This window comes from Bos javanicus, chromosome 2 (assembly GCF_032452875.1).
Source record: "Bos javanicus breed banteng chromosome 2, ARS-OSU_banteng_1.0, whole genome shotgun sequence".
Classification (NCBI taxonomy): Eukaryota; Metazoa; Chordata; class Mammalia; order Artiodactyla; family Bovidae; genus Bos; species Bos javanicus.
Window position 1 is genome coordinate 97,358,150 of NC_083869.1, and position 12,724 is coordinate 97,370,873.

The 12,724-nt window shown below is 40.3% G+C and overlaps 1 protein-coding gene across 36 annotated transcripts in view; it reads left to right on the top strand.

The window, feature by feature from the left end:
- The first annotated feature begins 5,076 nt into the window (after positions 1–5,076).
- The window catches only part of MAP2 (microtubule associated protein 2), a 297,992-nt gene continuing 290,344 nt past the window's right edge, over positions 5,077–12,724 (top strand). For 35 of the 36 annotated variants that reach the window (XM_061383252.1, XM_061383262.1, XM_061383242.1 and 32 more), the window contains exon 1: positions 5,077–5,165. The gene's annotated coding sequence lies outside the window, so the exon portion shown is untranslated. The remainder of the gene's footprint in view (positions 5,166–12,724) is intronic. The other variant, XM_061383270.1, reaches the window with a different exon arrangement.

Below are 12,724 nucleotides of genomic sequence, written 5' to 3' on the forward strand. Positions count from 1 at the left end.
TCATAACTTTCCTTCCAAGTTGTAAGCGTCTTTTAATTTCATGGCTGCAGTCACCATCTGCAGTGATTTTGGAGCCCAGAAAAATAAAGTCTGACACTGTTTTCACTGTTTCCCCATCTATTTCCCATGAAGTGATGGGACAAGATGCCATGATCTTCGTTTTCTGAATGTTGAGCTTTAAGCCAACTTTTTCACTCTCCTCTTTCACTTTCATCAAGAGGCTCTTTAGTTCCTCTTCACTTTCTGCCATAAGGGTGGTGTCATCTGCATATCTGAGGTTACTGATATTTCTCCCAGCAATCTTGATTCCATCTTGTGCTTCTTCCTGCCCAGTGTTTCTCATGATGTACTCTGCATATAAGTTAAATAAGCAGGGTGACAATATACAGCCTTGACGTACTCCTTTTCCTATTTGGAACCAGTCTGTTGTTCCATGTCCAGTTCTACCTGTTGCTTCTTGACCTGCATACAGATTTCTCAAGAGGCAGGTCATGTGGTCTGGTATTCCCATCTCTTTCAGAATTTTCCAAGTTTACTGCCATCCACGCAGTCAAAGGCTTTGGCATAGTCAATAAAGCAGAAATAGATGTTTTTCTGGAATTCTCTTGCTTTTTTGATGATCCAGCGGATGTTGGCAATTTGATCTCTGGTTCCTCTGCCTTTTCTAAAACCAGCTTGAACATCTGGAAGTTCACAGTTCACGTACTGCTGAAGCCTGTCTTGGATAGATAGAGTGCCTGATGAACTATGGACGGAGGTTCATGACATTGTACAGGAGACGGGGATCAAGACCATCCTCATGGAAAAGAAACGCAAAAAAGCAAAACAGCTGTCTGAGGAGGCCTTACAAATAGCTGTGAAAAGAAGAGAAGTGAAAAGCAAAGGAGAAAAGGAAAGATATAAGCATCTGAATGCAGAGTTCCAAAAAATAGCGAGAAAAGATAAGAAAGCCTTCCTCAGTGATCAATGCAAAGAAATAGAGGACAACAACAGAATGGGAAAGACTAGAGATCTCTTCAAGAAAATTAGAGATACCAAGGGAATATTTCATGCAAAATGGGTTCAATAAAGGACAGAAATGGTATGGACCTAATAGAAGCAGAAGATATTAAGAAGAGGTGACAGGAATACACAGAAGAACTGTACAAAAAAGATCTTCACGACCAAGATAATGAGGATGGTGTGATCACTCACCTAGAGCCAGACATCCTGGAATGTGAAGTCAAGTGGGCCTTAGAAAGCATTACTACGAACAAAGCTAGTGGAGGTTTTAGGAATTCCAGTGGAGCTATTTCAAATCCTGAAAGATGATGCTGTGAAAGTGCTGCACTCAATATGCCAGAAAATTTGGAAAACTCAGCAGTGGCCACAGGACTGGAAAAGGTCAGTTTTCATTCCAACCCCAAAGAAAGGCAATGCCAAAGAATGCTCAAACTACCACACGATTGCACTCATCTCGCACGCTAGTAAAGTAATGCTCAAAAAACAACTGGATATTCATATGCAAAAAAAAAATAATGGACCTAGACAGAGACCTTGCACCCTTTACAATAATTTACTCAAAATGAATCATAAAGTGAATATCTGTGTCCCTCCAAAATTCATATGGTAAAACCTAATACCCAATGAGATAGTATTGGGAGGTGGGGTTTGGGGAGGTGCTTAGGTCATGTAGGTGAAATCGTCAAGAATAGGATTGATACTTTTGTACAAGAGGCCCTAGAAAGCTCCCTTGCTCCTTTTACCATGTGAAAACACCATAAGAAGGTGTTATTCATGAGGAAATGGGCTCTCCCCAGACACAATTTGCTTGCACCAAGCTCTTGAACTTTTCAGCTTCCAGAACTGAGAAATAAGTGTTGTTTATAAGTCACCCACTTTATGGTATTTTTATTTTGGCAGCCCTAACGGACTAAGAATTAAATGAAAAACACAAAGTTATTAAACCATAAAGATAATGCAAGAGGAAATCCTAGTAAACTTGAGTCTGGCAATGCCTTTTTAAATACAGCACTAAAATCATGATTCATGAAAGAAAAATTGATAAGTTGGACTTCATTAAAATTAAAAAGCTTTGCTCTGTGAAACACACACCCTACTAAGCAAAAGTAGAACATTTCATTGGTAAGCAGAATGGCATAAAATGAAGAAGCAACTGCCTTAGGACTCAGCTTGCTTATATATGCACAGATCCTCATAGACAAGAGTTTAAAGCTATGGGGGCTTGATGGAATTTGGTGGTGCCATTCTCACCGCTCCAATGTGGCTGCAAAACAAATAATGAATGCTATTTTGTCTTTTTTTTTTTTTTTTGTAAAAGCAAAAATTCTCCCTGGATTTCTTTCAGTTAGTGAAAACATATACTAATGTAGATCAATAAAAGAGAAGTGGCATGCAGCAAAGTTTTAGAAAGCAGGGGAATCCCTGTATTGGGATGTTTGTACTTCCTATTCAGTTTTTTGAAATGTAAAACTGTTTTGAGAAATAAAAATCTATTAATAATAATTTTTTTAAAAACCCAGGAAAACAAATTGACACCTATACCATGTTCATGGATTAGAACAGTCAGTAGCAATAAGATGGCAATAATGCCAAAAATTGACCTTTAAATTGAACACAATTCCAATTAAAAAACAGTATTATTTTTATAGCAATGGATAAGGCACCAAAACTTATGGAAAAATGCAAAGTACTAGATGATTCAAAAGAATTTTGAAAAAGAAGAAGATTGTAAGACTTGGCAATACATGACATCAAGACTAACTGTAAAACTAGAGTAATCAAAACAATATTTTGGCTTATAGACAATGACATTAGGGAGAACTGTGTTCAACACCAGAACACAATATCTTTTTACTTTGAACTCAGAGTTGATGCAGATGCAGGGGAGTTCTACCAGAAGTGAAGGAAAGTAGAAGGAGCACCACTACCTACCTTGGGATGTTTTTCTTGCACAGAACTAATAGGAACTGAGAAATAATAATAGAAGTAATAAGAGGATTGATGACACGCTCTCAGTGAACATCTGCAGCTTTGTGCTAGGTCATGAATGTCAACTTCTAACACTCTAGTAGGATTCTTACTCCTTTCCATCCATATCATTTAATAATCCCCTAAGACCTCCTTGACTCATTGGAAAAGACCCTGATGCTGGGAGGGATTGGGGGCAGGAGGAGAAGGGGACGACAGAGGATGAGATGGCTGGATGGCATCACCGACTCGCTGGACATGAGTCTGAGTGAACTTTGGGAGTTGGTGATGGACAGGGAGGCCTGGCGTGCTGCAATTCATGGGGTCACAAAGAGTCAGACACGACTGAGTGACTGAACTGAACTGACGGAAGACCTCCTTATTCTCAATCATGCCAGTTTCTGAGGAGGAGTCCCAATTCCTCCAAACTCCTTGTTACTTGGCATGCCCTGACACTTCCAACCTCACTGTGAGCATTGGGACATGGAATGAAGCTGGACAGAGGGAAGCAATACACAGAGCATGGGGTGTGATTTTTGAGACCAGCGTTTCAGATTTTGCTCCGTTTTGGTTTCTAATCTTTACAGTATCTCATCATTAGGTCTCTTTTTCAAACTGAAAATTGAGGAACTTGGACCAAATGCCTAAGAAATCAACCCCAAGGTTCTATGGTTTTATGATTCTATGGATAATTTAAATGACAAAACCAAATTTAACTACTGTTGAAACTGCACAGACCACACCCCACTATCTTGGTAACCTTCTTAGCACTCCATGTAGAAGCCAGAAACAATTCTAAATTGCTTCTTACCTCTCTTACTTACAATGAAAAGCTGTTCTATGATTATGAAGATTCCATGGTAAAGAATTATCTGTTTTCTCAGTTGGTCATATTTCTTTCAAAAGTATTTAAGAGGTAATTCTTTTAAATGGTGACATTTCAAGGTCAACGTTTTCTGTGCTAATTCATTATTCTTGTATCATTCTTCATATTCTTCACAGACTTTCATTATCTAATTATATCCTCATATTAAAAACACTAGAGGCGTAGGGCTAACATTTTTTAATCCTTATTTGACACAGTCATACATGAGATTTATACTAAATGAATTGACCCTGGAACTTGGATTTGGCTATTTAGAATGTACTGTTGTTGAAGGCAAGTTTTTTTTTTTTTTGGAGGTAGGGGAGTTTTGTTTTATTCACTGATGTTTCCACAGTGCCTAAAACAGTGCCTGACTCACAGCAAATTTAATACACATTTGTAGAAGGAATAAACGAATGAACAAATCTGATTAGTGATCGAACGGGGGTCTAGTAATTCTCTAAACCCTCAACCCTTGTTCCTTTAGTACTGAGAGGAGTTATTGTTTGTCGTCACGCTTCCCCCCAATTTTCCTATCTATTTTGGACGCAACTTGTCTTGAGGTATGTGGAGGGAGGCCAGGGAGCTCTCTTCACTGAGGGGTAACCGGAACTCCCACCGTCACAGTGATGGAGAAGGGAAAAGAGAGGCCTCTATGGGGGACTCCTCTTTGAGAGACTAAAGCTGACGCCACCCCCGCTCCTCGCCCCAGCCACTCCGAGTTCACCAAGGATATCAGAAAAGGGTCCAATGGGTCCCTCTGTCCCAAAGGTGCTCGTCTCACTCTGCTTCTGGTGGCGGAGAGGGCAGGGTTCTTTAAAGGGGCCCCCCACAGTCCCAAGCCCGAAGTGGCTGGGGTTTGGCCTGCGCTCTGAGGCTGCCACCCTCGCGGTCCCCGCCGAACGGCGGGCCGACAGCTGCGGAAGGCGGGGCGGCCGCGCTCCCCTCCAGTACACTGTGGCCGTGCCCGCGCCAGCCCCGCCTCCGCCACCGCCCGGGCCGCCGTTCAGGCGGGGCTTGTGGGGGGCGAGGGGCGGGGCCTGCGGAGGGCGGGGTGGCCGCGGGGAGCCGGCGGCCAGGGCGGCGCTCAGACTGGGCCGGGAGCTCCGGCTGCGCGGGCTCTCGGCGGCCGCGGCGACAGCATCCTCCACCGCCTCCTCTCTTTCTTTTCTTCCCCTCCGCTTCTTTCTTTTCTTTCTCCTTCTCCTTCTTATTTTCCTGCCCTGTCCCACCCCCACCCACCCCCCTGCTCCTTCTCCAGAGGACCTTAGGTCCTCAAGTCCCTGAGCGGTGGCAGCGGCGACTGCGGGTGCATCGTTTCCGCGCCCAGGTAAGAGAGCCGTTCCCCACCTCTGATTCAGTATAAACGTGCCTCTCCCTTCTCCTGCCTCGCCCACCGCGTGGAGGGAGGAGAAGGAGCCCAGGGAAGGAACGGGGATGGGAAGGGATTTGTCTCATCCCGTGTCCTGGGAGCAGGCACAGGTTGGTGGAGCTGTCTCCCACCTGGCGGCAGCTTCAGGCCCAGCCTCTCTAGGTGTAGCTCCTACGCAGCAGGGGACCAGGGCTGTACCTGGGCTCTGGATTTGGAGAAGGGTGTGTGACCTTGGTAGGTACCACTTTGAAGCGCCCGGAAACTTACATCGGGTTAGGATACTTGTCTTTAAAGCTAATATTACCTGAGCTGGGGAAAGCTAGAGAATGAATTATACTGGGCTAAAAGAGAATTTCGAAGTAGAGGTTTTTTGTTTAGGTTTTCTTTTGTTTTTGGTCCATCGAACTGCAGAGAACTGCACACTGACGGATGAGTAAGTTAAAGAAACCTTGTCAATTCGAAATCATTTTCCCTGTAATTGTCCCAGACACAGCTGGAAGAGAAAGATTGACGAATGTTTATAGTTTTAGGAAAATGAAAAATTAATGTCTGGTCTCGATGGAGGGCGGGATACGAAAAAATGAGTCTGGATGAGCTTGAACGTCTAAGAGATGGGAGTGGGAGGCAGCATCTACAGTCCACCAGTTCTTTTCTTTTTCTTCTTAAAAGGCGTTTTGGGGGCTGCAGTGTTGGGTGTCTTCCTTCCCCAACTTTGTCTTTTGTTTAAGGATGAAAATTTAAAGAAAGAGTGTTTGATAGGAGCCGGGAGTGGGGATGTGTGTTTGGGTGTGTGTAGGGAGGAGGGGATAGTAAAATGGATGGGGTCAGAAAAAAACATCCTTGAAAACTGGAAATGGATGTTATACTGCCTGGCATCAGGGTTTGTGGATTTTGTCAGAAAATTAAAAAGCTTTCATTAGCTACAAGCCCGTTTGTAACAGTTGCCGGGTGCCATCAGCTGGAAGCCCTTAGCATAATGATTCCAGGACATAGACCCTTTATTACTGACTCAGTGTGAAGGGTTTTTGTTTAAAAGCATGCACAGGTGTATGGTGGTACACACCACAAACACACACACATAAACACATTCGCACGTATAATATATACCTAATTTTGCAAAAGAGTAGTACTTAAAAGACAAGTCTTAAAATATTTTTCCTTGAAGGTTTGGGGATTATGGTGTGAATCAAATTTGTACTGCAGAACAAATAAATATATGTTGTTGGGTGGTATATAAGTTTGGATGTGAAGCAAAGGGATTAATGAATATCGGTAAGGTATTAAATGTCAAAAATATGATTTATTTTGAAATGATTGGTCTGGGAGAGAAAATGACTGCTAACTGAAATTGAGGTTTGTAGCCGCAGTGAGGCGATGGAGAACAAAGCCTTTTATGTGAGCCATGTTATGCAAAATGCCCCATGCTTGAGCGGCAGGTACCAGCCCAGTATAACGCATGGCTCTGTAACCCTGTCATTTCACTGTGGGCAATTATAATTTTTTTGGCAATGAAAATAGATTAAATAAATAAAAGCTCTTTAAAATGCCCAAGAGGAAGATTATAGCCTTTCACTTGAATGTGACACAAAACACCCATTTAGCTGGTCAATTGCTGTGTATTTTGGTAGAAATCTTTATGACTCTGTAAAAATATCATGGGCGTTTCAATCACCCCCTCTTCATGCACAGAAACATTTCCTTCCCAAGAAAAGATGAAATGCATTTTTCTCTTTTCAATAAAAAGTATTGTTAAGTGTGTGTATTTTAAGGTTGATTTCCTGATAAATTTATCTGATTATCATAGTTTTATATCTGGAATCCACAATTTGCATTGAGCAGAGCTATTGTGCCATTAGGATCAGTGGTACGTGCTGTTTGCCTGTACTTTATTTAATTTCAATTTTTAGTATTTCATGATATGCTACAGTATTATTTAATTTCCTAAAGGTTTTTTTTCCCCATAAGCAGAAAATTGCTTAACATACATCTGTAGATCTGAGCAATTAAAAATTGAGCTTCTTTTAAAAAAATTTTTTTATACATGAATGTCCATTTTCTCTGTTTTTCTCCTTTTCCCTCACCTCTATCAAATAACCTGTTTATTGTGACTCTATCTATGCTCCTTTAAGCTTCTAGTTCTGTCTAGATTGTCAAGCGCAGAGCCAGCTTTCTCAGGAATTTCGAATTTAGGATTTGTTCATTCTCTGTAGCAACTCTCCTAGGATGACGTGTTTACAGCACCTTCTCAGGGAGGAGAAGGAGAAAGAATGTGCTGACAGAGCCTGACCCAGTGAAACTGGCACAGCCATTACCTCATCCTAGTAGCTACTTCAAACTCATTGAGAGAGCAAGCACCCTCTCAGTGGAAACCAAACACCAGCAGCACACCCTCGTAAGGCAGAAGCCTTTCGCTTCCCACAGCAGCCTCTACTCTGTTGCTCTGCTAAGGTTAAAGGGATATTTCCTCTTTTACATATTTCTTTTCAAGGATCTTGAACTTGGTCATAAATATGCTGCCAGAAATGAAACTTGGCACAGCATCCCCTAAACCTGAAAGAATAATTTCATTCCTTTACCACTTTTGGCTTAAAATCAATTTGCAGATTTTCTAAACACATCAGAAGGGAAAAGGAAGAAGAATGCTTATTGGCGTATATTTGCATGTTTTCTTATGATACACATTTTTTGGTAAAATTTTACTAGCATCTAGATAGCAGACTGGATTGCTATGCTTTTGAAAAATGGGGTTGTGCTCTTGGACTTTAAAATGCAATAGTTATAACGTTTGCTTAGATGCACATGACCGTATGTACATCCTTAAAATATTCATTGATGTCCCCATAAGATTGAGCATATGAAACCAACTTGGAGATTTTAGTATTCAAGTTGATCGCTTTGGTTAATGAATTCCTTTCAATGCTTAATTTCCTCTTGACAGATTAAGATAAAGAATCTAAAATAACAGTTACAGTGGATAATAACACTACCCCCAGAACAATGTCATATTCCTTAATCCTAAAAGCAGTCATTTAGGTAAGTTATTAGTAATGCATTAGTGAATGTTACTAAAGATAATATTCTGAAACAATTATAAACTCTTATGTCTCTGGTATATCAGGTAAAGATGCTATTAAGCTCTTTGAGTCATGTCTGATTCTCTCTGATATGTCTGTTCTTTTGTACTTCAGTTCTTTATACGCCTTTCTTAATTTGATCTACTCAATCTAAACCTTCTTAAGTGTGAGCAGTATTTTGATCATTTCACTGATTTTTTTTCCTCTCCTTTCATTCTGTTCTTTGTAATCTCCTGTTTGAATGTTAGTCTTCTCCAGGCATTTTGTCTTCAATGCTGTTACTCTTATTACAAACAGCCTTTACTCTTCATTTAGGAGAGCATTTATTCCAACTTATTTATTTATTTATTTTGTTAGTTCATTTCAGTTGCTCAGTCGTATCTGACTCTTTGAGAGCCCATGGACCGCAGCACACCAGGCTTCCCTGTCTATCACCAACTCCTGGAGCTTGCTCAGACTCATGTCCATTGAGTCGGTGATGCTATCCAACCATCTCATCTTCTGTTGTCCCCTTCTCCTCCTGTCTTCAATCATTCCCAGCAACAGGATCTTTTCCAGTGAATCAGTTCTTCGAGTCACATGGCCAAAGTATTGGAGTTTCAGCCTCAGCATCAGTTATGTATTTTGTTATGTGTCTATTATATTTCTACTGGATGCAGAATATCTTCCTGGGGACTAAGTGTAGAGACACAAAAAGTACTACAGGGCTCCTGGCTTTAAGAAATCTTCAAATCAAGTTAGAGGGATTTGTTTCTTTTGTAATGGGGAATAACTAAAAAAAATAACATTTAAATGGGCAGTTATTGTATTTCAGATATGGGACACAAGGAGCTGCGCATGGGGACAGTATTGTCCCAAACCTCAAAGACAACTGTTTGTGTATCAGTATGTGAATGTCCTAATGTAGACCCTGTATACCTAACCTCCTTTTCTCATATATGTATTCTCTCTATATAATTATATATAGAAGGAGAAGGAAATGGTAACCTGCTTCAGTATTCTTGCCTGGGAAATCCAATGGACAGAGAATCCTGGAGGGCTACAATCCACTGGGTTGCAAGAGTCAGACCTGACTTACCCACTAAACAACAACATATACAATTGTATAAATATTTGTATATATATATAAACTGGGGCTTCCCTGGTGGCTCAGTGTTAAAAGAATCCGCCTGCCCAATGCAGGAGACACAGGATCGATCCCTGGGTCGGGAAGATCCCCTGGAGAAGGAAATGGCAACCCATTCCAGTATTCTTGCCTGGAGAATTCCATGGACAGAGGAGCCTGTTATGTTAATAGGCATTTTAGAGAAAATAATTAAGCTTCTAAGATCACACAGCTGGACTTCTTTCTTGCTTTCTTTTTTTTCTTCCTTTCCTCTTTACCCATTTTCCTTCCTTCCTTTCTTCTTTTCTTCCTTTGCTCTTTGCTTTCAATTTGTATTGGCCAAAAAACAAAACACCAATTTTTAGAAAATAGAACCTGCCATTTTTATTGTAATGTATTTTCCATTATATCTATATTTCTCATTTAACATACAGTTTTATGCCAACTTCTTCTCAGGGCTTCATCACTGTCTCGGTCCTTCCTTTGATCTTGACTTATATATACTCTGGCCTTGAACAAACTTTTCCTTGTATACCAGCCTTTGATCCTGCTTCCTTTCTCTGGAAAGCGTTTCTGAATCAGGAAGAAAAGTTACTGTCTTGCGTCTTCCCATTATTTGTACCCAAGCTGACCCAGATTCCCTTATCTTATAGACAGTTGCTTATCCCAGCTGTGTTCCTACCAGCCTTCTTCAAATGACTTGAAAAAGGTAAAAGTGGTGTAGCCGTACAACCTACTGCTTTCAAATGAAAATTTTGATTAGTTAACTGTATTTTGTTATTTTATTCACCTGACATCAAGTAAAATGGAAACTGACTAGTAAAGTCATCTGGGCTTTCCTGGTGTCTCAGAATTTGCCTGCCAGTACATGAGATGTAGATTTGATCCCTGAGTTAAGAAGAACCCCAGGAGGAGGAAATGGTAACCCACTCCAGTATTCTTGCCTGAGAGATCCCATGGACGGAGGAGCCTGGTGTGCTACGGTCCATGGGTCGCAAAGAGTCAGACACGACTTAGCGATAGAGCATGCACACACAGTAAAGTCATTATCTGTCAGGCAGTCCACTGTCTTCATTTTATGCTAGCTAACTATATTGATGTTCCCTTAAGTTGAACTGAATTAATTTAATTTTAAATAAAATATCCCTAGTTACATTGCTGTGTACAGTGTTATCGTTAGCCATCTTGAATCCATCTCTCAGTGATCATAAAATATAGTGCTTGAATGTCCATTAGTATATTTCATTGCTTAACTATCTAGTTCTCCTATATTTAAAGCAAACTTGTAAGTAAATATACAAACTTGTAAGTAAATATACAAACTTGCTCATTTAGTTTGAGATAGAATATTCATACTGATACGAACCTTTTATATTGCATTAAAGTATTAATGGGTTTATTGTTGCCCATGTTGTATTGTTTTAACAGTTGCAACAACACTGTATTATCTTGCTAATGGACAACAGTGAAATTATATAATAAAATGGTATGAGAAAATGTTTCCTAGTTTTATTGACTAGGAAGCATCACAATTAAATAATTCTCAGCTTTGAAATTGTATTACTTTATTTGGGTATTGTGCCTCTCAAAGTTGTAATTTAGTCTTTCCCTTCAACTGTGTTTTTGAACAAAACAGTATTTTAAACAATAAGCTGCCTGTTTTTCTGGCGTTTATGAGACCACATTCCTTTGGCCCACTTTGAAAACAAAGAACCAAAAAAAAATTTTTAGGATCAGTAGTGCATTCTTTTTATGTTAGTGTCATCTAGTATAGCTAGGAAAAGATCTGATTCTGTAATTTACTACACATACTTATTATATCATTTGAACGAAGATTGCAATCTGTTGCATACAAGTCTTTGCTATATGGAGTCATAATACCTGTAACAACCTATTAGTCCACGAAATTTGTTCACTTTGTGTTTTCCAAAGTGCTATCATAGTGATATTTGTGTTTGTGTATGTAATAATCACAGAATTGTTGTTGTTCAGTTACTAAGTCATGTCCAACTCTTTGCAACCATGGACTACGGCATGCCAGGCTTCCCTGTCCTTCACTATCTCCTGGAGTTTGCTCAAACTCATGTCCACTGAGTTGGTGATGCCATCCAACCATCCCATCCTCTGTCGCCCCCTTCTCCTTCTGCTCTCAATCTTTCCTAGCATCAGGGTCTTTTCCAATGAGTTGGCTGTCTCATCAGGTAGCCAAAGTATTGGAGCTTCAGCTTCAGCATCAGTCCTTCCAATGACTATTTAGGACTGTTTTCCTTTAGGACTGACTGATTTGATCTCCTTGCAAACCAAGGGACTCTCAAGAGTCTTCTCCAGCAGCACAGTTTGAAAGCATTAGCCTTCTTTATGGTCCAAATTTGACATTTGTATATGACTACTGGAAAAACCATAGCTTTGACTATATGGACCTCTGTCATGAAAGTGATATCTCTGCTTTTTAATACACTGTCTAGCTTTGTCATAGCTTTCCTTCCAAGGAGCAAGTGTCTTTTAATTTAATGGCTATAGTCACCATCTGCAGTGATTTTTGGAGCCCAAGAAAATAAACTCTGTCACTGCTTTCACTTTTTCCCCCTCTGTTTGCCATGAGCTGATGGGATTGGATGCCTAATCTTATTTTTTGAGTTTAAATCTGGTTGAGTTTAAACCAGATTTTTCACTGTCCTCTTTTCACCCTCATTAAGAAACTCTTTAGTTTGTTTTCTGCCATTGGAGTGGTATCATCTGCATGTCTGATATTTCTCTGGGAAATCTTGATTCTGGGCTTGTGATTCATCCAGCCTGGCATTTCACATGAAGCACTTTGTATATTGTCACCCTGCTTATTTAACTTATACCCAGAATACATCATGAGAAACGCTGGGCTGGAAGAAGCACAAGCTGGAATCAAGATTGCAGGGAGAAATATCAATAACCTCAGATATACAGATGATACCACCCTTATGGCAGAAAGTGAAGAACTAAAGAGCCTCTTGATGAAAGTGAAAGAGGAGAGTGAAAAAGTTGGCTTAAAGCTTAACATTCAGAAAACTAAGATCATGGCATCTGGTCCCATCACTTTATGGCAAATAGATGGGGAAACAGTGGCTGACTTATTTTTCTGGGCTCCAAAATCACTGCAGATGGTGATTACAGCCATGAAATTAAAAGAGGCTTACTCCTTGGAAGGAAAGTTATGACCAACCTAGACAGCATATTACAAAGCAGAGACATTACTTTGTCAACAAAGGTATGTCTAGTCAAGGCTATGGTTTTTCCAGTAGTCATGTATGGACGTGAGAGTTGGACTATAAAAAAAGCTGAACGCAGAAGAATTGATGCTTTTG